The sequence below is a fragment of the Anas platyrhynchos genome, chromosome Z (genome assembly GCF_047663525.1).
Source record: "Anas platyrhynchos isolate ZD024472 breed Pekin duck chromosome Z, IASCAAS_PekinDuck_T2T, whole genome shotgun sequence".
Lineage (NCBI taxonomy): Eukaryota > Metazoa > Chordata > Aves > Anseriformes > Anatidae > Anas > Anas platyrhynchos.
The window spans coordinates 9,402,401-9,428,474 of NC_092621.1; positions in this window are offsets into that span (position 1 = coordinate 9,402,401).

Below are 26,074 nucleotides of genomic sequence, written 5' to 3' on the forward strand. Positions count from 1 at the left end.
ACCCTGGAGGTGTCCTTCAAGCTGGAAATGGGCAGCAGTGTTGCCTCACCACTTCCCATCCCTGCTGCTCCTCTACGAGAGGCATCTCTGAACCCACAGCTCGGAGCTGGCTGATCCTACACCATAGCGGAGTCAGCAGACAGCCCTGCTCGGTCAGAAGAAATCTGATGTGTCTGGCCAGACCCAGATGTTCCTATGGTCATTTTGGGAAAAATATCTGTCCACTCTGTAAAAATGACTACTGAGCAGTGGAGGAAGCACATGCCAGGCCTTTTTAAAATTTTCGTGGTATCAACCTCCACTTGTGCAACAGCCAGTTGTCCTCTTCATTAAAATAAAATAAAAATTAAAAACCTTGCAGCTCACAATGCCAGCTGCCCATGCTTGAGTGTAACAGCCAGGAGCCGTGCCCTAACACTGATGTGTTATTTCATGCTTGCAGCATACCCACAGCTCAAAAGGAAGAGGTTTTCATGCCAAGCTTCGTCACGACCACTGGGCTTTACTGGTTTGTTCCTCAGGGGTGTTTCCTCTGTCGCTGATGCTCACACCTCCATTGGAAACGTACCACGGGTGGGGACGTCTAGGGGATGGGATGGGATGGGATGGGATGGGATGGGATGGGATGGGATGGGATGGGATGGGATGGGATGGGATGGGATGGGAGACCCCAGGTGCTGCCCCCTGCCCTGCTGAGGCTTCCCGTGTCTCCTTGTGCCCAGATTCCTGTCCCAGTGCCAGCTGGAGGCACAGCACATCGGTGCTGGGTGAGGAAGGGCAGTGGGCAGAGCTCCAAGCCCTGCAGCTCAATAGCTGCCTCTGTCCCACCTCAGGGCTCTGCAGAGGCCGAGCCAGGGAGCCTTTTGCACCGGGATCAGCCAGCCAAGCGGGGGGCTTGCAGTGTTAATTAAACATCTGGAGAATTTGGCAGGCAGCCCGCTTAATTATCCCTGGTGCTCGAGGATGCTTTCAGGAGTCCTCCCCGTCCTGCACCTCCTCTCATGGCTTCTCCCTGCCAGCAAGTCACTGTCTGCATTCCCAGCAGAGATCTTCTTCTATTGGTGCTGGTGGGGAAGCGAGCACCCTTTGCCCATGAGACGTGCTGCAGGCACCACAAAGTGCTGGGCAAAGCAGGCTGAGGAGCACTGCCATCCTCCTGTGGCCCTGCTGCATTGCCCAGAGCTGCCTTTGGGCTGTCCCAGAGGGAAGCTGCACATCTCTAGCCAAATGCAGTGATGAAATGTCTCTGGGGAGTCCCCTGACAGCAGCTCAGAAAGCATCTACATTTCTGGCCCTGTGCTCCTAGGCTGAACCCAAGCCTTGGGTGAGCAGCTCTCCATGGGGCAGGACGTCCAGCTGCCTTGTCCTTCCCCGAGCCGTGACATCCTCAAGCCCTCCGATGGAGCTGGGAGGGCAAAGGGACGTGGTGTGGATGCAGAGAGCTCCTTTCTGAACCAGGAGTGCCACTCACCAAAATGAGGAGGGCCAGTCCCCACTTGGAGGGTATGTGCATGGAAAAGGCTGGCAAAACGCATCTGCTGCCTGCATCCTTCCTGAAAGTTAAAATGCAACTGGTAGGCTATGGGAAACAGTTATTTTGCAATTAGTACATGGGAGGCACAATGAGATAATTAGCCACCAGTTAACAGGATGAATGTAACGACCACATTCCCTGCTTACTGATGTTTGGCTAATTTGCCATCGGTGGCCTTGTTAAGCTGCTGTGAATTACGCAGGAGGCACAGCGAGCTGGAACGTGCTAGCAGGGGTGCAATGGCGCGTGGCTAGGGCTGGTGACATTTATTGCTCCGCAGGGGTGACAGTCCCCGTCCCACGTGGTTATCCCGGCTCCTGCTGATCCCTTTCTCCAGCAGCTGTGATGGCTTTTCCAGGGCTCTCTGCTGGCGTTTTCCCTGGATTTGGCCAGCTTGGAGATGCCCCCTGCACCTTGGTGTCCTCTGGATGTTTGTGCCCGGCTTGGTAGGTCTCCACATCAGGCATGGCAAAGAGAGAAGGGAAATGAACATTTTTTGGGTGGTGTCTGACCAGATATAAGGCAGACAGAGGTGGATGTGCCCACGAAGGCAGCTGTGTGGCCGAGCAAGTGCTGTGCAGGACCATCCGCTCGCCCCGCTGCGAGCTGGAGGTAATTAGCCTGAGCCCAGCGTGACGCTGCCAGTGCTTTGGGAAGATGCTGCCTGAGATATTTCAAGGGCACGTGGTTAAGCAACCTGTTAAATGCTCCTACAAATCTAACAAGATAACCAGCCCCCCGGGAAGCTGAGCAAACAGTTGTATTTGCACTCGGAGGAGGTGAGTGACCTCCACAGACGTGGAGCTGTTCGCTGGGAGCCCCGGGGGCAGCGCGGGAAGAACTCCCAGGGGCCACAGAATGGAAACTCTCACAAAGCAGCTTGTCTTCGGCAATTTGCTTCTTTTCTTCTTGGCTTGAAGGAGAAGCTGCAGAGACAGCATGAAAATGAAATATAACCAGGAGGGATACCCATTTCAGTTCTCCTGCATCTCTTACAGCTCCCTGTGGTCCCCGCTGCTCGTCTGCAGAAGTCCATGGCAAAGTGTTATTGAGCTGCTAGAGCTGAATGATTTTTTTTTTTTTTCCATATCCCTGAAGGGCCACAGTGACGAGTGCTGCTTTGAACGAGGGAGGACATCGTTAGCCAGTTGGCAGACCTTGTCCTCACGAGATCCGTGCGATGCCTGGCTGGGGCTGCTGAGTGAGCGGGTAGCACAGCCAGCTCTGCGCTGCCAGGTGGGAGGTGGTGCAGGTATTTGGAAGAAGGACGGAGGCTTAGATTAAACCTGCCTCGATACCGAGCTCAAATAATACTCCTGCAGTGTCTCTGTGCCCCAGGTCTCTTTCAGGGAGGAGCTCCCTGCTGCCCTGCTGCTGTTATTCCTCCTGAGCTCAGGCCCTTCCCTGGCTGCAGGCAGGCAGGAAACACGAGGGCTCCCGAACCTTGGGGATGGGGAAGAAGCCTTTTGAGCTTTTGCAGCTGTTTGCAGAGCACAAGCCCATCCGTGGCTTTCGGGCTCTCTGTCATTTTTAACAAGCTGGCTGAGCCATGGTTTGCAGTCCCCTCCCTCTCCAGGGGCCCCATCCACGTCTCTTTATCTTTCTGCTGGTGCTGCCTTGTGGTCCATGCACAGGGATATCCGAACAGGGTGTGCATTTGCTCCAAGACAGCACGGCTCAAGTCTGGCATGGAGATGGCCCTGCTGCTGGCTTTGGTGACAGCAGGCTGAGCTATGAGCAGGGCTGGCTCAGGAACACAAGTCCTTGCTGTCCAGCCAGCCCCACCAAAGGGAGGAGCAGCGACCTGGCTGCTGTAACCTGTTTCCACCTCCCCGTTGCAATCCCTGGGGGAAAACAAGAAAACTCGGGCCAGCAAGGAGGATGCGTGAGCTGAGCTGAGATGCCATGGGCAGGGAAGCTGGCGGTGGGGCTGGATGGAGCACACGGGAGCTGGGTCACAGCAAAATCTGCCGAAGGGCAGTGGCAGCTTGCACATCCTCCTCCCCGTTCCTTGGGAGCGGAGAGAGACCTCGGCTCCGCATTTCTGTGGTTTCTTTGCTCATTATAGGAAAAACGAAGGGTGAAGACAGGTCAATGAATCATTACTGTTTGGTTTGGCTGCGCCACTGCACCGTGTTTAGGAATGGCTGATTCTTTTTCTTCTGTGAGTTGTTCTCTCTTCCCCTGCTCCTTCGGGTTTTGGGGTTGTTTTGTGTTTCTTTTTTTTTTTTTTTCTCCCCACGATTATCCTGAATTATTGCAAGATGGTGAAACAGCAGAGATCCTCTTTTCCTTGGGTTGGCTTCCCCTGCAGCAGATGTCAAATAAAAGAGCCTGGCTTTGGGATAACTCATCCCCAAAGGGGGTCGGTGCATCCTGGAGCCTTCACCCGTCCCATGCTGAGACATTGCAGGGAGCCATTGGCACGGCCCTCAGGCTCATGACAGCACTTTCCAGGGAAGAAAACAAAGTAAAAAGGAACAGAATTCCTCTATCTGTTCCTGAAGTATGTATTTTTTCGGGTCCTTGCTGGAACATCTGTTCTGCATTTGCGCAAGAGACGCTAATATCTCTAGATTTGTTCCTTCCTTCGCTGCTGGGACTCTGGGGTTGCACGGCGAGAAGGGTGCACAGAGCAATGCACACGGGGACATGGGGAAACCCTTCCTCGAGGTTTAGGCATGGTGGAGGGTGCTGCAGGAGCTCTATGTGCCTTGGGGCCATGCAGGACCAGGGCACCACAGACCCACCTCCCTCCTGCCGCGACACACTCAGGCTGGAGGGGAGGCAGGGGGCAATTTTCTCATTTGAATCTCTGCTGGGTTATAATTTTCCCTAATTCCCCACCTGTCATGACAGAGGAGCTAGGAAGGAGAGCTCCCTCTTACATGTCGCTGTTTGATTACACGGTGTCAGAAGAGCCTACCCAAAATTATACCGTGGAGGTGGCACTGTCTGGACGGGGACTTGGCGGGGAGCCACGTGCAGCTCTCCTGGTGGTGGGGGATGTTGAGGGGGCTGGGAGGTGGAGAGCCCACTCCATTGAGTATCCTGGCACTCCCAGGAGTCAAAAATCAATATTAGGATGAGCCGGATGGGAAAAGGCAAATCTCCCCTGGATATTTGAGTAAAGCTGTGGTCCAGATGACTTTATCCATGTTTTGGCTCCCTCTGTCCCCCCAGACTGGGTAGGGAGGGTTGCAGAGCAGACCTACATAGTGATGGAGGTCAGGCTGGAGAGCTGTTAACCACCCAAAACTGCAAGAGGACTGTCCTGGGGACTGCAGCAGGCAGCTGGAGGGCTGATCAGAAGGCAGCCTGCTGGTGGTGTAATCAGACTGGGGGCAGACTGCTGTGACAATTGGCTGTGACATTGCAGAGGGGGAGATGCTTGCAGAATGAGGGATGCTCTGCCCAGAGGAAGGCAAGCGAGCAGCCAAAGAGTGGCAGTGAGCCTGGCTGGCAGAGCCCAGCTCAAGGGCACGTGTTCTGGGTGGGGTTCAAGATTTTTCTTATGAAACTGTCTACCCTAGTAAACGATTTGATTGACTCTTCAGGAAAAGCAGGTCTGTGTTGCTTCATGAAGCTGCAGCAGCACAGCAGCATACACTGGGCGAGGGTCACGGTGCACTGCCTGCCCTGGTGCATCCTCCGTCACCAGCACAAGTGTTAGAGAACCTGGACTGCTGAGCCCAGGGGTTGCACTTGCCCAGCATGAAGAGCTTGGCTCACTCATCTGAGGTCTCCAGGGGCTGAATTCCCCCTCCATCTCCTGTGCATGGGTTTCCTGACTGAGCTCAAAGCAGAGGAACAAGTGCCTGACCCCAATCCCAGTGAGCACACGTCCCTTTTCTTCCTCTCTGAGAGGTCTGGGTGCTGCTATAGCAGTTTTGCTTTATGACCCTTTACTGATGAAGGTCAAGGATCCCCTACAAGGGCTGTAGGGGTTTGCCCAGATTTGCCCTCCAGCTCATCTCCTGGAATCACCCTAAGCACTGCTGCTTTGTGGGGGTGAGCAGCATTTTCCATGCCTTGACATGGGATGCCCAGGGCTATGCTTGAGCTGCCGAGGAGAGTTGGCTGGTCCTGATGCTGGCAGAGAGGGGTGTTTAATGATCCCTGCAGTCCACACTGGCCACTGAGTTCCCCTTCCCTGTTCACAAGGACCAGAGCCTGATGATGGATGTGATAGGAGAGCATGAATAGATAACGGGACGGGCCAGGAATAAATTAGCAATGGGCAGTGCCTCACCCAGCTCCCTCTAGCCCAAGCCTCCTTCAGTGCAAATGTGCTCCCCGTCTGCATCTCCGGATGCGCTCTTTAATCTGGTTTCAAATGTCCCAGGGTTTCCTTGGGAGAAACTTCTCCACAGGCTCATAAATCTTCTTGTCAGGAAGTTTTTTTCTTGCTACAGACCTGAAATCTTCCCTTTCTTAATTTCATGCTATTCGTCCTCCCTTCTCGGTGCTGAGCACCTGGAGAGGTGCCGGAGTGCTTTCCCAGGGGTTATTTCTTTACTTTCCAGCTCTCTCCCTGCCTCCTGTTCCTATCTGCCTGAGGTAACACAACGAGAGCCCCTGGGCTACACTGGTGGAGGTGGGCAAAGCACAGGGTGAACATCCTCCTCCCCCACCCCAGGCACTCAGGGATGATTCCCCACTCCCCTCTTTTCTGATACCCAGCCTAATTTTCCTTTGCTGCAGCGCCAGTCCCTCACTGTTCCCCTTTGCCTGGCGTGGCTGTGGAGAAGAGCTCGTTGCCCTGATCCCTGCCGCATCCATCCCTGCCTGCCCGTGCTGCTGCTTGGGGTGACGAGGAGCTGCAAGTCCTGCGGGCTCTCCAGGCTGCTGCTCGTGCAGCTCGTGCGCTGCAAATAGATGAGCCCCGAGGATCACCTTGCAGGTTAAATCTCGAGACTCTAAACACGGCCAGGTTGGGTTGCAGATGTTGATGCCAGAGTGTATTTATTCATTTCACAGTTTTGCTTATTTATCAGATCCTGTGATCATTAAATTGTGCATTACCATTTGGCATGTGGCAGGTTTTAATTCCTATGGCTGGTTTATGCCCTCTGCAGGTATTAGCCTAAATGCATTTCCTGACAAGTGATGGATGCTCCAGAAAGCCGTGGCAACATATTTATTGATCAGAGCTCTCCGTAACCCCAGCTCGCTAATGCAAGCTCTCGCAGCGCCAGGAACTATTGTCTCCTCAGACTGTTTCATTAACTCAGATGTGAGGGTTTGGACTTTCCTTCCACGCAGGATGGAGTAAATCTTGAGCGGTGTCAGCTCTGACAACAGCTCCGGCTCACTAAGTAGGGTAGACCTGGCCTGTGCTTGACGAGGAGACCACTGGGGCACATTTAGGGATGGAGAAGCCCTCCAAGGGCTTTCTGGTGAACGTGGGGGCAAGCACAGACCTCCCAGGTGTATTTGGGATTGGAGGGTGAGGGGTTGGCTTGAAGGTCCCTGCAGGGTCTGCAGTGCAGAGCCACCTTGGTGCTGCAGGGAAGGGGATGTGTGTGCTGCCTGCAGGGCTGTGCTGGGGAAAATCCAGTAGGAAAAGCTTCTGCTAACCCTTGATGAGATGGAGGAGTGTGGAAGTGTCCTGAGTTACCCTGAGTTTGGTGGAGATGTACGCAGACTCTGATGGGCTCAGAAAGCTAATGAGCAAGGGGAGATGAGGAGCAGATAATGAAGTAGCCAAACGTTGTCAGAAAAAGGTGCAGTGGACCAGGAAGCCTCTTCAGCCCACAGGTGTGTTATGGAGGCTTGAAGGAGTGAGAGATCTCCTGGGTGGTGGTAACGGGGGCACCGTGAGCTCCTTGCCTTCCCCTGCATGTTGCAGGGTGCATTGCTGACACTCCCTCACTGCAGCTGCAAAAAGCTCTGATCTTTCCTGCTCTTCCCGAACCCAGCCCGAAGGAGTCCAGCCTCACCAGGGACAAGCACCTGAAGCCTTGAAAATATCCAGGTACTTTTGGGACAGAGTGGTGGAGACAAATGCAGGATGTCCTGCTCCATTCAGGGTCTCTCAGGAGCAGGGGCTTCATGTCATGAAATGACCTTGCCAAGCAGCTTGTGCCCAGAAGTGTGGAGGTGGCACTGCTGTCCTCAGCGATCTGCAAACCTCCTCTCCCATCAGCAAAATGGGGATGGAGAAGTCCGTGATGCAGGACCACTGCTGTGGGGCACTGGGGATGGAGCAGATGCTGGCAAAGCAGCCAAGGCCACGGCTGGATGGGAAGAGGTGGGAGCTGGTGGGAGGTGGGGTGGGCTTGTCAATGCCTCAGTTATGGGAAACGCCAGCTGATTCGGACCTGGTGGTGGGGACTGTCAATATCTGCAACGCTGCTCATTACCAGCAGCCCATCAGGTTTAAAGCCTCTGACTGTCCCCACCCCTTAAATGTCCTAAATGTTAAGGAAGGGGGTCTTCAGGGCGCTGGGAGGCTCCTCCCACCTTCCCCTGCTGGAGCCTGGTGAAGAGAAGGAGATGTTTAATAGAAAGAAACTGGATCTTACATTGATAGAGAGAGATTACAGCTTAATGTAAGATAAAGGAAGAATCCAAATGTCCTGTTGATGCAGCGAGGGGGGATCTTTATTGTTAAGCAGAGCCTTAATAATGCATGGTGTTGTGCTTGTCTTCTGGTAACTTTATTCCACCACTGTAAATCTGTTTTTAGTGATCTCATTATTTCAGCCTTAACTCCTGTTTAGAGATGGCCTGGAGGAGCCATCTGCCAGCCAGGAGAAATGCCTGCCTGCCTCTCCTCACCCCAGACACTGGGAAATGCCCCCGTGCCCCCAAATACTGCTCCCAGGCACCAGGGGGGCAGTGCTGTGTCTGGCAGGCGGCAGGAGGCTCCTAGGATAGGGAGGAAAAATCTGTGTCATCCAGCAGGAGAGCAGACATCAGGTGGAGAGGAGCCCTGGTGGGACTGGAGGAGCGACCGAGGAATTTTTGGTGGCACCACGGTGGTGCTTGTGGCTTACAGGGGCCATGCATTTCACAGGGGCTCTCCAAACATTAAAAATCCACTCTTGTAAGACAAAAAAGCCTGACCTAACTACTCGATATGGTTCATTATAACCTCCATAGCAGGACGGCACCCAGCTGGGTTCCTCCTGCACCCCAGCAGTGCCCGTGTCCCTTTGCTGCTTTGCTGAGGCTGGGGACAAACCTCGGTGGCCGGCGCGGTGCTCCCAGCAGAGCTTTAATTAACAGAGAGTGGCAGCCATTGTGCGATTTCAGGCTTCTTTTGCTAATCTAGGCGAGAGCCATTGCTCACCAGGTAGAGGGAATAAGGCTTGCATCGGAACATAAAAGATTGTTTTAATTAAACCTGGTATTTCCAAGCTCGCTGCTGGCTGCAGCCAAATGGAGGAGGCAGTTGGAGTCGGTCAGAAAATTCCATGTGAAAAAAGGCACTTTCTACTCTGTGGGCTATAAACGGAGCGGGGTAGAGCTGGAACAAGGCTCTCCTTTTGTCTGGAGGAGTATTTGCCTCTTGGCCAGGCGATCTGGTGGCATCAGGTCAGGCATCAAAGACATGCAGCTGCTCTGGGGTGCTGCGGAAGAGGAGCAGAGCTGCACGCAGCTCCTGCAGGGGTGCCCTGGGCTGCTCCGAGGCGTTTTTTGCTCATCAAACCTGGCGAGGAGCTTGAAGAACATATCTCAGCCTCTGCCCTCAGCTGCATTTCTTACTTCTGCCATGATTCTGAAATCCTCATTTGGGGATGTGAATCCCTTGTGCTGCTCCCTGTGTGCTTGCCCAGCCAAGCAGGGCGCTCAGCTCCTTCTGCCGAATTTCCAGTTCCCTGGGCAGCAGAAGCAAGCCAGGCAAAAGCACATTTTTAAGTGCTTATGGGCTCAGGGCTATCCCTGCATAGCCAGGTAAACATCAGAGCCCCCAAACAGTGTGACTGGCCCGGGAATGGAGTTGGGTTTTGGGATGAGCATCACAAAACTGCCAGGCAAGAGATCACTCCATCCAAATAAACTCAGACAGACAAACAGACAGACACAGGGTGATGGCAAGGACCTCCCAGATGGGGCCCCTGAGGTGGAGCCAACTCACACGTGTTTTTCTGTAGCCACAGGCCATCTCCCACCCATGCACCGGAGCAGGGTGAAGAGCAGGCATCTCCAGCTGGATCTGCTCAGGCACTGCCCCGTGTCAAGCACGGCCCCTTTTCCTCCATCTGTTTTGGTGGTTTATTTTGACCAGGCGAGGATCTCGGTCTCCGTGTGCCTGCAGATGGGCTGGGGTGATGTGCCCCATGGGCTGCACATGGGACATGGGCTCCTCGGAGCCCTCAGAGGTGCTCAGGGGCTCCAGGACCTCCTGGACCACGGGTATGAGCCAGGAGAAGGGCTGGGCGTGGGATGTTTAGCAGCACAATCAGGCCGTAGGGTCCAAAATGGAAACTTCCCAGCTTGTTTTGTGCAACTAGTTGATATTAAATCCTCACTCTCTCGCCTAAAATAAACACAACTGAGCAAAGACATAAAAATATGCATGTATCCACAGACCGGGATACGCTTACACGCCACATATCTGGAGTTTCAAACGTTGTGTTTGCCCAGAATGCTGCTTCAGCAAAACCAAAACTATTTGCAGAACAGAGTCGGTTACAGAAAAACTTCCCAGCTCAGAAATTTTTGGGGGCAAGAGCAACAGTGACTATTCAAGTGAAGCTGTCTGCCAAGGTATTTTCAAACCAGAAAGCTGCAGATGAATCGAAGTGGGCCTGTCTCAAAATTGGAGTAAATTTAAACAAACAAACAAATATGTTGAGAATGGCATGAAACTACTTGAAATGATCAAACCGAGCTACATTAGTTACCGTCCTTCCGCCCTTGAACTGCCGGCTTGTAGGAAGATAAAAGATCTCACATTCTTGTCTCGATATGAGACAGGAAACGTTTCTTAAATATCAAATATTTCTATGCATCAGAAAATACTTTTTTTTTTTTTTTTTTTTTTTTTTTTTTAACAGTGTCTCATCTGCTGCGGGTGCTTCTGCCAGGACGTTTTTGTGGTACGGCAGCGAGGTTTGTCAGCTGTCTGGATCCCCTCAGTGGCTGCAGCCAGCTGATTTAAAGTGCATATGAAAACCTTAATTAATCAGCAATTAGAAATGGCAGCCTGTCAGCTTGCAAAGCCTGGCACTGCAAGACACGGGCTCTGGCCATATACTTTCAGAGTGCCAGACCTGGAGCAAGGCATTGTGAAAACCTTTTCTGTAGGGATGCACCACTAAATTATGGGCTTTGTCAGCATCCAGCACAATGTCAAGGAGCAGAAAATGGGTGGCAACATGCTGGAGAGGTGTCCCACATCTTGCATGGGGGGAGAAGGGACTGGGGGTTGTTAATCCTCCCTGCAAGCCAGCTCTGTGTTGGTCGCTCTGTGGTGGTTGCTCTCAAGTGATTATCCCACAGAGATGCATGACTTCTGTGTGGAACAGGTTGCCCACAGAGGCTGTGGGGTCTCCCTTCTTGGAGATCTTCAAAATCCACCTGGACTGGGCCTGGGCACCCTGCTCTGGGTGTCCCTGCTTGGGCAGGGGTTGGAGCAGAGGGATCCAAAGCTCCTGCCCACCCCAACCCCTCCCCATGAAACATCCAATTCAGTGCCCTGCAGGAGCAGGACTGCATTGCTGAGCTAAACGACAGGAAAGGGTGCCCATGTTCACCCCCTACTTAAAGATTTCCCCACCAAAATGGGTCTAGGAGCAATGGCGTGAGCCAGCCAGGGCACATTAGAGACCCCCACAGGGATATTATTGTGCTGCTGTGATTTAATATCCTTCGACAGGAGATAACCCATCTCCACAGATAAAAACAGGAACCCGGCATGAAAAATGCAGCCATTACCCAACTAGACACCGTTTCCTCGGCTCTGGGAAGCTCTGAGTGGAAGTAAATGCACACAGGATTGAAATTTCAGTCTGCTCCAACTTCCTCCTGGGGCCAGGGACATGTAGAGAGAAAGAAAAAGATTTACTTCTTTCAGGAGAAGCTGAGAGTGCTTTACATATCACTGGGTGCCTGGTGCGGCATGCTGACCAGGTCTGTGCATTTCATCTCGTTTCATCTCATTTCGTTAGAGCTTTAATCACGTTAATGACAGTTCTAATGTTTTGGGATGGCTCTGGATCAGGGGCTGTGCTCTGGGCATTTTACTGCAGTGGGGAGGATGCCAGAAGTTGGATGCTTCTCTTGAGCAACCTGGCTTTCCTGCTGCTCTGCGCCAGCACCTGGGAAATATCAAGTGCAGAGGACATGGCCACTGGTGGAGATTGTCCCCTTGGATCCCTCTGGCCATGTCCCTGCCAGGTTTTCCACTCAAGCTCTCTGCAGCACTTTCTCCATCCTGGGTGTTTTCTTATGCAAGCCCTTCCCTGAGGTTTGTGCTCCAGGACATGAGCAGACCAGTGGCAATCCCCTTTTCATGGGACATTTGAACAATCCCAGTCCCAGAGACTTTCATAAACCTTTTGAGGGTGAAAAAAACAAACCTGATTACTGTCCCATTACCTCCTGCCATGACCTTGGTCAACTTTCCCCATCCCTCCTTGGCTGCAGTTGCAGTGCATGGGGAATCAGAGCCTGGTGCAGGACAGGGGCAGCTGCGGGGCTCTGGTTTGATGGCACCACACATCCAGGTGATGGGAACACACGAAAGGTGTGAATCCCACTGGCATTTCTCCTCTGCCTCCCAGGACTCAGCGCTGCAGCGCATGCTGAGCAGTCTGTGATGAGAAGACTTGCCGAAAACAGGACCTCTGAGCTGCCTCTAAATGCCTCCCGAAATGCAAAGAGCTCCCTGCAGGAAGTAAATCTTTGTCGGTTTTTCCCCACAGTGGCTCCAGATCCACACTGGGGTATTCATATCAAACCTGAACTTTCTCTCTGCAGAAAATAGGCTAAAACCGGGAACGTGAAATTTTGTCTGAAAGCAGCAACTGTGTGTCCCGTCACTGCAGCTGGGCACCCCACGCCTCGGCAGCTCTCAACCCCAGCACACAATTCACAGCCACCTCATTTCAACCAGCAAGCCTCAAACACTTACCTAATTGCCTGGTATTCATCTCTTTGTGAATCGCTAATTACTGTGGTCTTGTTTGTGTTTGCATTTATACCACTAAACAGATGCCAGACAGCATCGTGCTCATTCTGCCACACTTCTTGCCCATCTTTTTCTTGTGTAGCGGCTGCGTATCTCCCTTTCCAAGTAAATTTTGTTCTTTGCGTTGCTTTTGCTTTGAATACATTGTGAATACAGTAACTCATTAGCTCCAAAAAATTCAGTGGCCAAGCCCATGGGTTTTGCAGCCACTGCTGTCAGGGGCGGGATGTTTTCTGAACAACTGCCCTGGGGATCTCCCTGCAGCTGCACCAGCTCCAGCCCTCAGGAAAAGCGTCAGCAAGTTTGGACTGCAAGCTGGCCCTACTTTTCTTCAGCAAAATCTTCCTGATTGGAAACCGAGATGTTTTCAGCAGGAAAAGAGCAACTGGGAGCAAGTTACTGCAGCTCAGGTCAGGCAGAAGGGAGCTGCCCAGGATGTTTTCGTGGGCAGAGGGGAGGTATTTCTGACTTTTGCCTGCTCCTGTGTGCATGCGTGATGGGTGGCCAGGCTCACCACCTGTGCTGCATGATGTACAGTCAGCTCCATCACCTGCGATGCATTTTTTCCCTCCTGAAGGTCATGCAACCCCATGTACCGGGGGAGAACCCTGCCTGAGGCTGTCTCCTGAGACCATTTTCCATTTCTTGACACCACAGCCCTATGGGCATTGGTGGTATTTCTCCTCTCCTGCACGCAGCTCTGGTGCAGGCCGTTTGCTTGCAGGCTGGCAAGCGCAGGAACCCAGCCCGTGGCCGGCAGCTCCCGTCCTGACCCCAGCCAGGCCCCGCACCGATTGCTCTGCTCAGGCTTTTACGACTCGTTCAGCTGCACTCAGCTTTGATTGTGCCTGATCAAAATGCGCACGGCCAGCTTTGATAATCGCTGATGATCAGGAGCTTTTAGGAGGCAAGTGACAGGGCCAGTGCTAGCGTGATGGATTGGGTCATTAGGAGCAGCTGTTCCTGCCTTGCCTTGCCTTTTGAAGAGCCGTGGCTTTTTCCTGCTGCCCTGGGAGGGTGTTTTGGGAGGTCCTGGGGGTGCTGCATCCTCTCAGAAGCACAAAATCATGGGGCTGCCCATCTTGCAGCCACCCCCAGCCTGCTCACTGCAGGCTGCTTGGATGCTGTGCTGGATCACCCACCTTCCTCGAGGACGAGCTGTGGTTTTCCAGACGAGACCTCAGCTCCTCCAGGACAGGGAAGCTTCTGCAATTACCACCCACCGATGCGAAAGAGCATAAACACAGCGGTCATAAATACCCCCCTGCCCTGGAGGAACCGAGCTGCTGCCAGCAATTAGTGAGCTGGTTACAAACCCCAGAGCAGGCTCCCAGCCCGTCTCCTGGTGCCTTACCCCTTTCCCTGGCCTCCTTGGGGTTTCTGAGCCGCAGCTTGGGAAGCCCGTGTGTGATTGGAGAGGTGATGCAGCCCTGGCAGTGCTACAAGAGAGAAGATTTGCCTTGCACCAGGTCCTGTTGTTTTGGGGAAGCAACCTTTGCATCTCCAGCCACTGGTGGTCTCTCCAGAGCATTATTCCACCCTGCAGAGCCCGGGACCTGTCGCAGCACCAAAGTGTAGGGAAGCGTGGTGTGGAGCAGACTGCAGAGCCTGCAGGGCTGAGAAACCCCGGGGAGAAGGCAGGCAGGGGAAAACGGAGCTGCACCTAGAAAAACCCATCAGAGATGCCACGACAGCTCACTCTGCTTGTAGAGATTTCGCAGCCCCGGGCTAGAGGCAAGCTGATAGAGCACATAGCTCTGCGTGGTGGGGCTCCTCCGAGCGGTTTGGCCCTGGATGGTCCCTGGGGACGTGTGTGCAGGAGAGGTGAATTGCACTTGCGGAGGAACGCCACGTATTTGCTTCCCTCAGGACGCCTTGTTCAGCCCTCCTGCTCTGCTGAGATGCCATCAGTTTAGGAATTAATTATAAATGTGAATTGGGAAAAAAAGTCATTTTGTTTAATAAAAAAAAAAAAAAAAAAGAGAGAGGGGAGAGAGAGAAAATTTGCCAGAGCCATACATTAAAAACAAATTATGCTCAGCAGGCAGGTGAGCCAAGGCCCGCCAGGCAATCGGGAAGGCAGCGTGCAGGCGGTAATTGAAAAAAGTGAGATGCGAGCAAGCCGCTTACGCGCCGGCATAATAACTCCCTCCGCACACAGCCACGGAGCGAAACAACTGCAGTGGCAGCCAGGGCAGGGATGAGAGATGCCCCGGGTCCCACGTCCCTGCTGTCCCCGTGCTGGGGTCAGTGCCTGGGAGCTGTGCCTGCAGCGGTTCCTCACCATGCTCGGATCGCTCCCGGGTTTGTTGAATCTCCATGAGTGAGGGCTGGGGGCTCACTTTATAGCCCAAATTATGAGATGTTGTAGAGCACGAGTGTTAAACAACTGCTGCAGGGGAGGTGTTGCTGTCTCTCTGCAGTGCTGGTGGCTTCTCGTCCAGGGGGCATGACACACGGGGTGGGGATGGAGTGGGGTCTGGGGGTGTTCTCCATGCGCAGCCCTGGGTTTGCATCAGAGGTTTGTAGGTCCAGTAGGATCGGGGCACGTTAATGTGAGATGCTGTGCCAGCAGGGATGCTGCTCCCTGCCCTGGGAGCCACCAGCTGGCTCCACAAGCTGTGGTTTGTCTTGGGGTGGGAAAAGCAGTGAGCCAGAGAGCTGGATAACTTGTCCCATGTCACACAGAGGACCCCGCGCGGGGAGCAGTCCCAACCCATGGCCCCGTGCAAGGCACGAGGAGTGCTAAAAACAAGACAAACTAAGTGCAGCTGGCATAAAATCCATGCAGTACATTGAACTGTAATGATTCTGACAATAAAGCAACCCAATAAATATTATGAAATGAAAACAGCCCTCCGGGAGCGTTTGCTATCGATTGCTGAGAGCTGGCATTTGTGCAGCAGATTACGTGCGAGACAGGTTCGCTCTGGCTTTTCTTCTTTCCCTTTCAAATGCAGAACGAAAAAAGCTCTCTGGAGTCTGTGTTTGAGGGGGACCCCCCCTTGCGCCTGGGCTCTGTCAGCAAGGAGAGAAGGAGGTGAGCGAGGTGGGACGTGGGAGAAGGGTTCGGCTGCGAACCATGTGGGGATGCAGCTCCTGTCCTTGCAGGTGGTGGCAGCCTGGCTGGTGTCCCTCTGTCCGAGCCTCCATGAGTCCCCCAAAACCTCATATCCTCTTGGTTTGTGCTGGCTGGTGAGTGGGGCTGAGCTGTGGGGTCGGGGTGGGTTTGCCCAGGCTGACAGGGACTCTGTGGGGCTGGGATGGGGGAGCTCAGTGCTGGCACCTTGCAACACCACAGCCCTGGAAGTTCTGCCTCCCTCGCCCCTAAAGCAGGGCTGGCAATAAATGCTCCTCGGCTGGTCCTGCCTGTGGGCCAGTTTTGGCTTCCTGGGTACCCCGGGTGTCCTGAGCATCCTGAGCAACCTCAGCACCGTGGGCATCCCTGTCCTTGCCTGCATACACCCCCTTGTGTCTAGACATACACTCCCCTGGGTTTCTCTGGCTCCTGCCTGCTGCTTGGTGTCTCCCCTCCTTCCCCTTGCTAATTAACCATGTTTCCAGCAAGAACCTCTCTATTCCTGCTAATTACAGGACCACCACCCTATGAGACAGGAGTTTAAGTGTGATGGACTGGTCCCTACCTGTGCTTTCTAACAAGCATGGGCAGACTCTCAGGAGGTGGAAATGGGGACGGGAATTCCTCATAAATTCAAGATATGGTGGGCAAGGCGGCTCTTCTGGTGTGAGGAGCAGGGTCCCCAGGTTTGGAAGCAAGCAGTCCTTCCAGCAGCAGGCAGGGGAGGCTCAGCATCCTTGACATGGATGCTGAGCTTACCCAGGCTGAAGGAAAATCTGGACAATTCCATAAAAAAGAGAGGTTCATGGACACACGGCAATTACATCTGGCTCATGGAGACCCTAAGCTGAGAGGCAGCTGCATCTTCAGCTGATACCCCCAAAAGATGCTGGCAAAAGAGAGGGAGTGTCAGGAAAACCTGGTGCTAAGCCAGGCTCCTCCGAGCACAAATGCTCCTCAGTGCATCCCTCTTCCCCTCTGCCCTCAGACACCCCCCTCTCAGCAAACCCTGTGCTGTAGACTCAAGGCAGAGCACCTGAGACACTGAGAGTCATTGCTCAGCACAGCTGGCATGTTTGACATAAACAACTCGGTCTTAGAAAAAATAAGAAATACATTTAAAAGCTGCCGCAACATAAAAAGAGAAGTCCTAGAGTGTGTGTTATCTCAGCCAGCGCACCCAGACTGAGCTCGGCGCTTTCACCAGCCTCGTTTTTTTTTTTTTTTTTTCCAAGCAGCAGCTGGTTGTGATGTACCAGGTGACATCTCCAGAGATCTGACTCCTTTTTAAACATTTTTATTTATTTATTTATTTATTTTCCCGAGAGATTTATTGCAAAGGGCTCGGATAGGACAGGTCTGAAAAACAAAAACAAAACAAACAAACAAAAAAAAAAAAAGAAGAAAAAGGAAGACCGGTTATCCCTCTCCGGAAAGAGAGGATAAAATTGCTGGGCATTTTGCACACCGATGTTGTGACCGACCGCTGGGTGCATGACAAGAATGGGCCTGAATCTGCTCACAGATATTTACCAGGATAAATGTGAAGTATCTGTGCTAGAGTCAATAGTTATTACTTGGGATTTTATCGGTGTGAGCAATAGCAATTGAAGGTGTTTTTTTTTTTTTTTTTTTTTCAAGGCATCTCCAAAAAACCCATTCCTGCTGGCTAAAGAGATACAATTCTTTGGTAACTGGAAATAATCATACGCATTTTGCTATCAGCGCCTGCTAAATAAGTCTGGGGCTGTGTATTAATGAGGACACTGCAAGAACTTTGGAGGGCAGCCTCGGCATTCGAAATGAAGGGGATGGATGGGAACGAGTGTCTGGAAGCAGCCAGAGGGAATTTAACGAGGAGAGCAGGGGGTGCCGTGGCTGGGGGGGGGTATAAGTGAATGCATGAGAGCGGAGCCAGGGGAGCGCGGCGAGGCAGCGGGGTGGCAGGAGAGGATCGGGGGGTTGAGACGGATCACTGACTTAGCATGAGTCAATAGTGTGATGGTTTAGCAGAAAGGGCAGCTCACCTCCTGGGATGCATTAATGCTGGATGCTGGATGCAAGCCAGGCGGAGCCACGATTCTGCTCGGTCTGAGCCGTGTCCAGGACTGGGCACTGCAGCGGAAGGCATCTGCAGATGAACCGGAGAAAAACGGCGGTGTGTTTGAGCTCACAGACACTGAAGTGGGCCAGGAACCAACCTTTCCTGCCTGTGAAAACATCTGTGTTTTTTGGGGGGAGTGGAGTGCGTTGGTTTCTAAAGGGCTCATCCCACTTTTGCAACAGACCTCAGGCTCCTCTGAGTCTGGGTCTGCGGGAAGAGGTTTCCCATGTCTTACTATTTCTACCCCTCAGATCCTCCTCCCAGGCCGTTCCACATACCCGCTTTATTTGGCTAAGTCTTCTCCCATGGAAGAAGCAATCCCCATCACCTTCTTCTGCAGGGTATCTCCACCTCTACCTGCATTCCTTGGGTCCACCCAAGGAGGTCTGGGTGCCTTGGCTGGGCAGGGAGCCCAGCTTCAGCCTTCCTGCTCTGGGCTTTCCCTTGGCTTTATTCCCTGGAAGAGCCCAGGGACTTGTAGAAGGGGCACACACAGGGTTCCTGGGCCAGCAGCTTGTATAGGACACACACCTTTTGTCCAGGCAATATTTCTGGCTGCAGACCCCTCTCCCACTGCCCCAGAACCTGTGTCTGGCTCCCAAGGACACATCAGCAAACCACAAGCCCTTACTGATTGCTTGATGAAAGCAAGGTGCCGACATCTCCACACCGGCCCCATCCTGCTTGGGATGCTCTGTGGATAGTGCTTCTGGGTGACATTAGAGCTCAGGCAGGCCTGCACACACCAGGGGAATACGCCAGCGCCACGCGTACCCCGGGGCGGTGATACAGCCTCGGGATTAAGCTCTGCTTTCAGCGATATTGGGAGGAATCTGCGGGAGGTCTCTCGAAATCAGAGGGATAGATTATCATGGTAGTAAACGCAATCAGAACCTGTCCTGCCCAGGGTATTTAAATAACACCACCCGCTGCGTGGCTTCTGGGGATGTGCGCTCAGGGCTGTGACTCTGGCACTGGCATGGGCAGGGATTTTTGTGGGACCTGTGGCTGAGCCCGAGGTCATCTCTCCCCACTCCTGCATGCTGGGCACCCACATGTGCACAGCTCTGGCATCCCAGCACCCTGGGGACATCCCTGTGCCCCACGCCAGCCTCATCGAGTCCTCCTCTCTTCTCCCTCCTTGCTGCTGCCGCATGCCTGCCAAATGCTGGGGAGATGCCAGGGTCCCTCTCACACCATTCAGGGGACACCCGAGCTGGTGGGCACATCCCAGGAGCCCTCTCCCAGCAGCATGGGGTGAAGCATTCGCTCTCCGGCACACAGCAGGGGCTGATACAAATCAGCTCTCACACAGACCACAGCACTCAGATGCCCGGCGCTTAAGGGGGCTGGCGAGCGGCGTCTGAAGTGCTGGCGTTCAGATGAGACACGTCCTCTTCAGAGGGTTGCGCACTGCTGTCTGCCTGGTTTTCATTCCTCCTCGCCTTTATTCTTTCTTTTCTTTCTTTTTATTTTTTTTAAGAGGTTTGGAAATGAGGCCGGTGCTGGAGCATGACACGCTGCTTGTTTTTGAGGGTGAGGTTTGCACCAGAATCAGAGGCCAGGCGCCTTATTCAGCAGCGATGCTGCTGGGGTGCCCCATCCTGTCTGCCCTGTGGCAGTGGATGTCACCCGTGTGCCACTGGAGCTGTGCACAGGCTCACACACGGGCACACACACACACACAGGCACCAAACTAAAGCCTTGCACACCCTCTGACACACATGCAGCGTGCAAAAGCCATCACCCACCTCCCCCGTCACCGACTGAACGCCTTGCCGGAGCATCCCTTTGCACCTGAACGCACGTCTCCATTTCAAGCCTGTTGCCTGAATGTTCAGCTGTACTTACAGCTCCCACGTCACCTCTCTCGTGCATTTCTTCAAACGAACAGAAGAGCGCACACAGAAAGAAGCGCAGCCTTCGTACACCATTGCCCAGGCACAATCAGCCTCCCCAAAGCTGCCTTGCTGACAGCTCCTTCTTCTCGCATCCGCACCCTCGCCTCCATCCTGTCCTCCCACCCTGGTGCATCCCCTGCAGGGATGGTGTTTGTCTGTGGTTTGATCTCTTTGCTTTGTGCTTCTGCGGCAAAGAATAAGCAAGCTGCCTCAAAGGGAAGAAGGGGAAGCACCTCTGGGGCAGGGAAAATCACCCTCAGAAAGCTCGAGCCATCCACTGTCGGCACGGGGGGTCCCTCCTAGCACTGCCCCAAGCAATGCCAGGGAGACTGGTGTCTTCTGGGCAGATGGATCTGATGGGAAGGAAATCAGGATGGGAAGGGAGAGGGTTTATTTGAGTGTAGGGAAAGCATTGAAACTGGGGCTCCTGCCTGGGGATGCTCCCTTGCCCCCAGGGCCACCCTGAGCTGGAGGGCACCGTGCCTGCTCCCACCCCGGTGTGAGGGTGCTACAATCCCCGTGGGAGGTTGCAGGGTGTGCTGTGGGTGCCACAGATAACCCCTGGGTTTTGGGTCCCAGTGTCGGGCTAATCAGCCCAGCTGGGATTTGGGAAGCTGAGGGGCAGGGGCAGGGGATGCTCCTCTGTCCCCTCCTCTCTGTCAGGGACAGGCTCAGCCGCAGCAGCTCCGTGCAGGCACCGGGTGCTGCTCTCCTGGGCTGGCCTGATCCTGGTCCTGGGACCCATCTGCTGCCAAGGAAGGGCAAAACTCACCCGTACAGCACCTCGTTGGGTTGCAGCCACTGCTGGGGGGAGCAGAGGGGTGGCTGCAATAAGCAAGGGGGTTGGGATGGGGAGATGGGCAGGGGGAGGAAGGGATGGGGAGGAGAGCGGGCACACAGGAGGGGAGGGAATGCCAGGGGAGCACTGATAGATGGAAAAGGCAATTAAGACCCAAAGAAAGAAGGAAGCGAGACCTAAAAGGTAACTGACTAGAAAATTAAAATTATTCAGCTACAGAAAAATAGATGTAATGGCTTCAACGCGGCGCGGTCCCTGCCAGATCAGCACAGGCAGCACGTGAGGAGGGGTCTCCTTGGAGGTGCCAGGGACAGAGAGGATCCCCAAGTGCCCTGGGTTTTGTCGCACGAGCAGGCTCCTTCCAGCCTCCTGCCCATGCCCTGCCATCCCAGTGCCACCCTCAGGGTGCCAGACTGCCAGGTTTGTCCCCACGCCTTCACTGGGACCAGGGCTGGGGCTGCCGGGAGGGCACTGGTGCTGCTGGGGCTGATCCAGGCTGAGGTGCAGAGTGCTGGGGGACCAAAAAAGGGTGAATGTCACCATGCACCTTGCAGTGGCTGGGGGTTGGACACCTCGCTCCCCTTTCCCTGCCATGTTGACACCGTGTTTTGTCTCTCTTTTCATTCTGCCTGTGCTCCTAGCTGCTTGTCTCCTGCAGGCACACAGAGGAAACATTGCATATCATAGGATGAGAAATGGTAAACACAGGTTTCTTGCTAGTTTTCCACTTGTTTTTATTTGTATTTATTTATTTATTTTTTCTTTCTGTGAGCACCAGCTAAAGCCACAAGGATGGGGTATTTAATTAAAGCATTGTCTTTCCCCTGCCTTTAGGCTCGGTGGGGTCCTTTCAGGGGGATCCCATCCTGGTGAGGTTCAGACTATACTGAAAAAGTGATGGGGACACCTCACCATGGTGTCCTGACCCTGCCCAGCCCAGTTGTGCCCTGGGGTTATCACTCAGAGACACCTGGAAGAGGACAAGGAAATCCCAAACCCATCCCAGGGCTGTTTCTGGGCAGGAGCCAGATCTTGGGGCAGAGCCCGCCAGGGTCTGTCTGATCCCGGCGGATTCCCCCTCTGAGACAATCCTGCCTCATAGCCTCGTCCCTCTTTAGCAGCATGTCCCTGAAAAATTACCTATGATTTGCTCTCGGTGCATTGCAGCATCTTCCCCTAGAGGGTTCTCAGGCTCTTTACGCACTCTAATTAATAATGATCTTCCTTATCATCACAGTAATTTATTTATTCAGCACTACGGGGCAGACGTGCTGCCTCACAGACAAAAATAACCCCCTGTCCTCGCAGCGGTGCTGGTGGAAGCTGAGAGACCTCGAAACCAAGATCGTGACCCAGAGCCCAAGCAAGGAGCTGGTGCCGAGGCTGCAGCCAGGGCCTCATCCTGCGGCGGGGCTGAGCAGAGGGGCTCCTAATCCCCTTTGCCACCTGCTGCTCTGCTCCTGTTTTGCATCTGTGCCAAAATCTTGTAGGGTTTTGCCTTGTGCCCGGAGTATTGGGGAGCCCCTCTCCTAAAGGTGCAGCTGGTGATGCTCAGGCACGTCCTGCCTTTTGGATGGATGGAGAGCGAGGTGAACCTCACGGTTTTGTGCAAAGCATCACATGTAAATCCACCCAAAACCCACAGCATCCTTCCCCCTGCCTTGCATACCGGTGAGGGATCTCTCCTGGCATCCCAATCCCTGCAGCTTCTCCCGCTGGGATCCCCGGGGATTTTAACCCTGCTGTGCCACCTGGGATCCCCGGGGATTTTAATCCTGCTGTGCCACCGCCTGCAGGCTGAGCGCGGCTGCCAGGGCTCTGCTCAGCCCCTGCAGGCTGCTGGAGAGCAAGGGAGGCGGGAGGGGGGCAGCCGATAAGCAGAGAGGTGCAGGATGCCCAGGAAGATTTATTGTGTTGTGTTTTCAATTCGCACATCGACACGAGACAAACAGATGAGGTTTCAGTACAGCAAGCTCAATTAATCAGGGCTTTGACAGCTGTGAAGCTGGACATTATTAATCCCTTTTGCAGACAGGATGAAGGGGTAATAATTACACTTCCCCCCTCCAAAAAAAAAAAAAAAAAAAAAGAAAAAAGAAAAAAAGACAAGACATTACTTCTGTTGGTCCCCCTTTCCATAACTTCCCAGCATTTCCCAGCTGCAGTCCCTGGTAATGTTATGCTAATTGCAAAAACATTTCAACTCGCCCATTCCGTGCAAAACTGGAAACAAAATGTGTGAGCATCAGGTCCTGAGAATATTCTGTGAGGTTAGTGGGGATGGGGGGGCAACCAAGCCTAGCCTTTGGGAGGCAAAATTTGATCTCTGGCAGCCGTTCTGTGTGTGTTTGCCCACCATATGTGGGCGCTGTGTTACGGGATGCCCCGTGTCCCTCCATGGGGGTGTGCAGGCAAGGGGGAGGCTGTGGGTTTGGGATGCGGGATGGGGAGATGCGGGATGGAGCTGGGGCACAGGGGCTCAGCAAGGACGTCCTTACTGCCAGCTCGAACCCAGGTTTCTGTGGCTGGAGAAGCCAGCACAGGGGAGCAGCCCAAAATGTCCCTGCTCTGAGACACAGAGACGCCGCGCCGATCCGCCCGACAATGTCATCTTCCAAGCGGGAGACATTTAAACAGTGAAATGCCAAAGGAGCAGCGTGGTATTTAAAGGCAAAGATGCAATTACCGAAGTTCTCGGGAGAGCAAGCACACAAATGAGGGAGGTTTCGGGGAGAGGTTGTTTATCCCGCTCCTAATTCCGCGCGCTGCTAGGAAGGGGCTGTGCAAACACGGGGCTGAGCGGAGCGGCTCTGGGGGGGACGGGTTTGTTTGACAGTTTGCTATTAGAGCTTCTGAAAAACCTGACATCGCCTGCAGCCACGGGGAAGGTGACAGGCTGCGCTTCCCGCAGCATCGTGCCTGGCTGAAGCCTCGTTACAGTCATTAGTGGCAGAGGGGCTCGGTTCCCACCCGCGCCCAGCAGGCGGGAGGTGCAGCTGGAGGGGAAAATAGCTGGGCAGGAGACATCCTATTTCACATCCTCGCTCTCCCCTTCATCACAGGCAGCAGGAGCTGGTGACCGGGATGCCAGAGGGCGTCCTGTTTTGGCACAGGGACCAGGGGGTCTGCAAATGCTGACTGCTGGGGGTGCCCCAGGCTGGTGCAACAAGTGATGGGGCAGCAGTGCTGGCGTTGCAACCACAGTCCACCCACAGCTCCTGATGCCTTTTTCCCTTCTGATAAGGTTGGTGAGGATCTGCAGGGAACTGCAGCACGAGGCTGAAGGTGCAGAGAGCCTGGCTGCGGCCGTGCAGCCCCCGGGGGGGGCCCAGCCTCTCCCCGCTTGCCTCTTCCCACGTTTCGGTGCTGGAAGCGTTAGAAAGCTTTCTCCCAACATCCAGACCAAATCTTTGTTCTTCTGCATCTGTCAAGTGCCTTTGGTGCTGGGTAATGCTAAATAATGCTAATTTTATTCCAGCTGCCTTGCTGGTGCTTAAAAACACTTGCAGAGGAAGAAAAATCAACATCAGCTGGAAGTGCCATCTTTGAGAGAGAAATGTCAGAGTAGCAGCGGGGGTACAAGGCTGGAAATCAGAGGGAGGCTGCAGGCAGAGGAGAGGGTGGTGGTGCCTGTGTGCAGGGAGGCTGCCAGGGCCCCGACCCGCTGCAGCACCCAGCTGGCCTGGCTGGGCTCGGTGTGACTGCAAGCTGTGCCTTGGCCATCTGGAGGCACCGAGCATGGGGTCGGAAACAGCATGGACATGGGGTCCTAGAGATGATCTGCAAGCTCTTCCTCTTCATTCACTGGTGCTGAAGCACATGCAGGGGCTCTCTCTGCACCTGCAGCTTGTGGCAGGCTGCAGAGCACTGGCCCTGGCAGCTCCTGCATTCGGTGCTTGCTGCTGGAAGCGTAGCACAGGGGCTTTAAGTCCTGCCTGCTCGGACGGGGTAAGCCTGGAGATTGTCAGCTCAAATTCAAGTGAATTCCTGATCCGGTGGCTCTGCGTGAGGCTGTGGAGGTCTGTGCTGGGCAGGCTTCAGAGGGAAAGAGAGGGAAGGGGGAAGAGAAAATAAAACAGAGGAATTGTGAGAGAGAATGAAGGGAGTAAGGAGCAATAAGGAAGAAAGTGAAAGAAAACAAGAAAGGAAGAAAATTGGGAGGAGAAGAGAAGAGAAGAGAAGAGAAGAGAAGAGAAGAGAAGAGAAGAGAAGAGAAGAGAAGAGAAGAGAAGAGAAGAGAAGAGAAGAGAAGAGAAGAGAAGAGAAGAGAAGAGAAGAGAAGAGAAGAGAAGAGAAGAGAAGAGAAGAGAAGAGAAGAGAAGAGAAGAGAAGAGAAGAGAAGAGAAGAGAAGAGAAGAGAAGAGAAGAGAAGAGAAGAGAAGGAGAAAGGGAAGAAGGGAGGAAAGGGAAAAGGGAAAGGGAAAAGGAAAGGGAAAAGGGAAAGGGAAAGGAAAGGGAAAGGGAAAAGGAAAAGGAAAAGGGAAAGGGAAAGGGAAAGGGGAAGGGAAAGGGAAAGGGGAAGGGAAAGGGAAAGGGAAAAGGAAAAGGAAAAGGAAAAGGAAAAGGAAAAGGAAAAGGAAAAGGAAAAGGAAAAGGAAAAGGAAAAGGAAAAGGAAAAGGAAAAGGAAAAGGAAAAGGAAAAGGAAAAGGAAAAGGAAAAGGAAAAGGAGGGAAGACTCTGGCTTCCTAGGCTGGAAGGGAGACTTCTGAAGAGCTGATCTGACCTCCCACATGTTAAAAGCCATTGAAATAGAAATGAGCAAACACGGGGGAAAAAAAAAGTTCCCTGAATATTTGCTTATCTAGAAGAATGAATTTGCTTGGCCTGGGTTGCGCCCTCTCCCATGTTTGCTTTCTGCAAATACCCAGCCCTCGGGTTGTACCTGCGCAGACGCTCGGGCAGAGCCTGTTGCAGAACACGTCTGTGCACACAAATTAGCAGCGAGATGAATTGGCTGCTTCCAAACTGCCCCGAGCAGCCGGCCTGCTGCCATGGGCTGCCGGGACCGGCCTCGCGGTGGCTGTTTTTAGAAAAATCACAGATTTTAACAGCATGTTAAATAATTACAACTTGCCATCTGCATCTGAGGGGCCTGCAAGCCACTTCCAGACATGCCCGAGGCAGGAAAATGGGAGGACAGGTTTTCTATGTGGGGAGTTTTTGACTCTGCTCCTCTGCATAGGGGTGTGGGAAGTGTTTGGTGTAGGGGTGTGTGTTTGTGTGCAGGCGGATTTGGAGGCAGGCGCGCAGAGCTCCGTGTGTTTGCAAGGCTCCCTGCATGCGCTCTGACCCTGTGTAGGGTTTTATAGGGTCAGCAGGGTTATTTGTAGAGGGAAACCTCTGCCCAGCTGAGGCCAGCTGTGGGGCCAGGCGGTGTCTGCATCAGCTCAGCCCTTCCACTCTGCCCCTGAGCTGCTCTCACTGACCCTGTTTGCAGCCCTGGAGCTGCAGGAACCCTTCCCAGTGAGCGCAGGCAGGCTCCCATCCCAACCCCAGGCTCGGTGTGGCTGTCA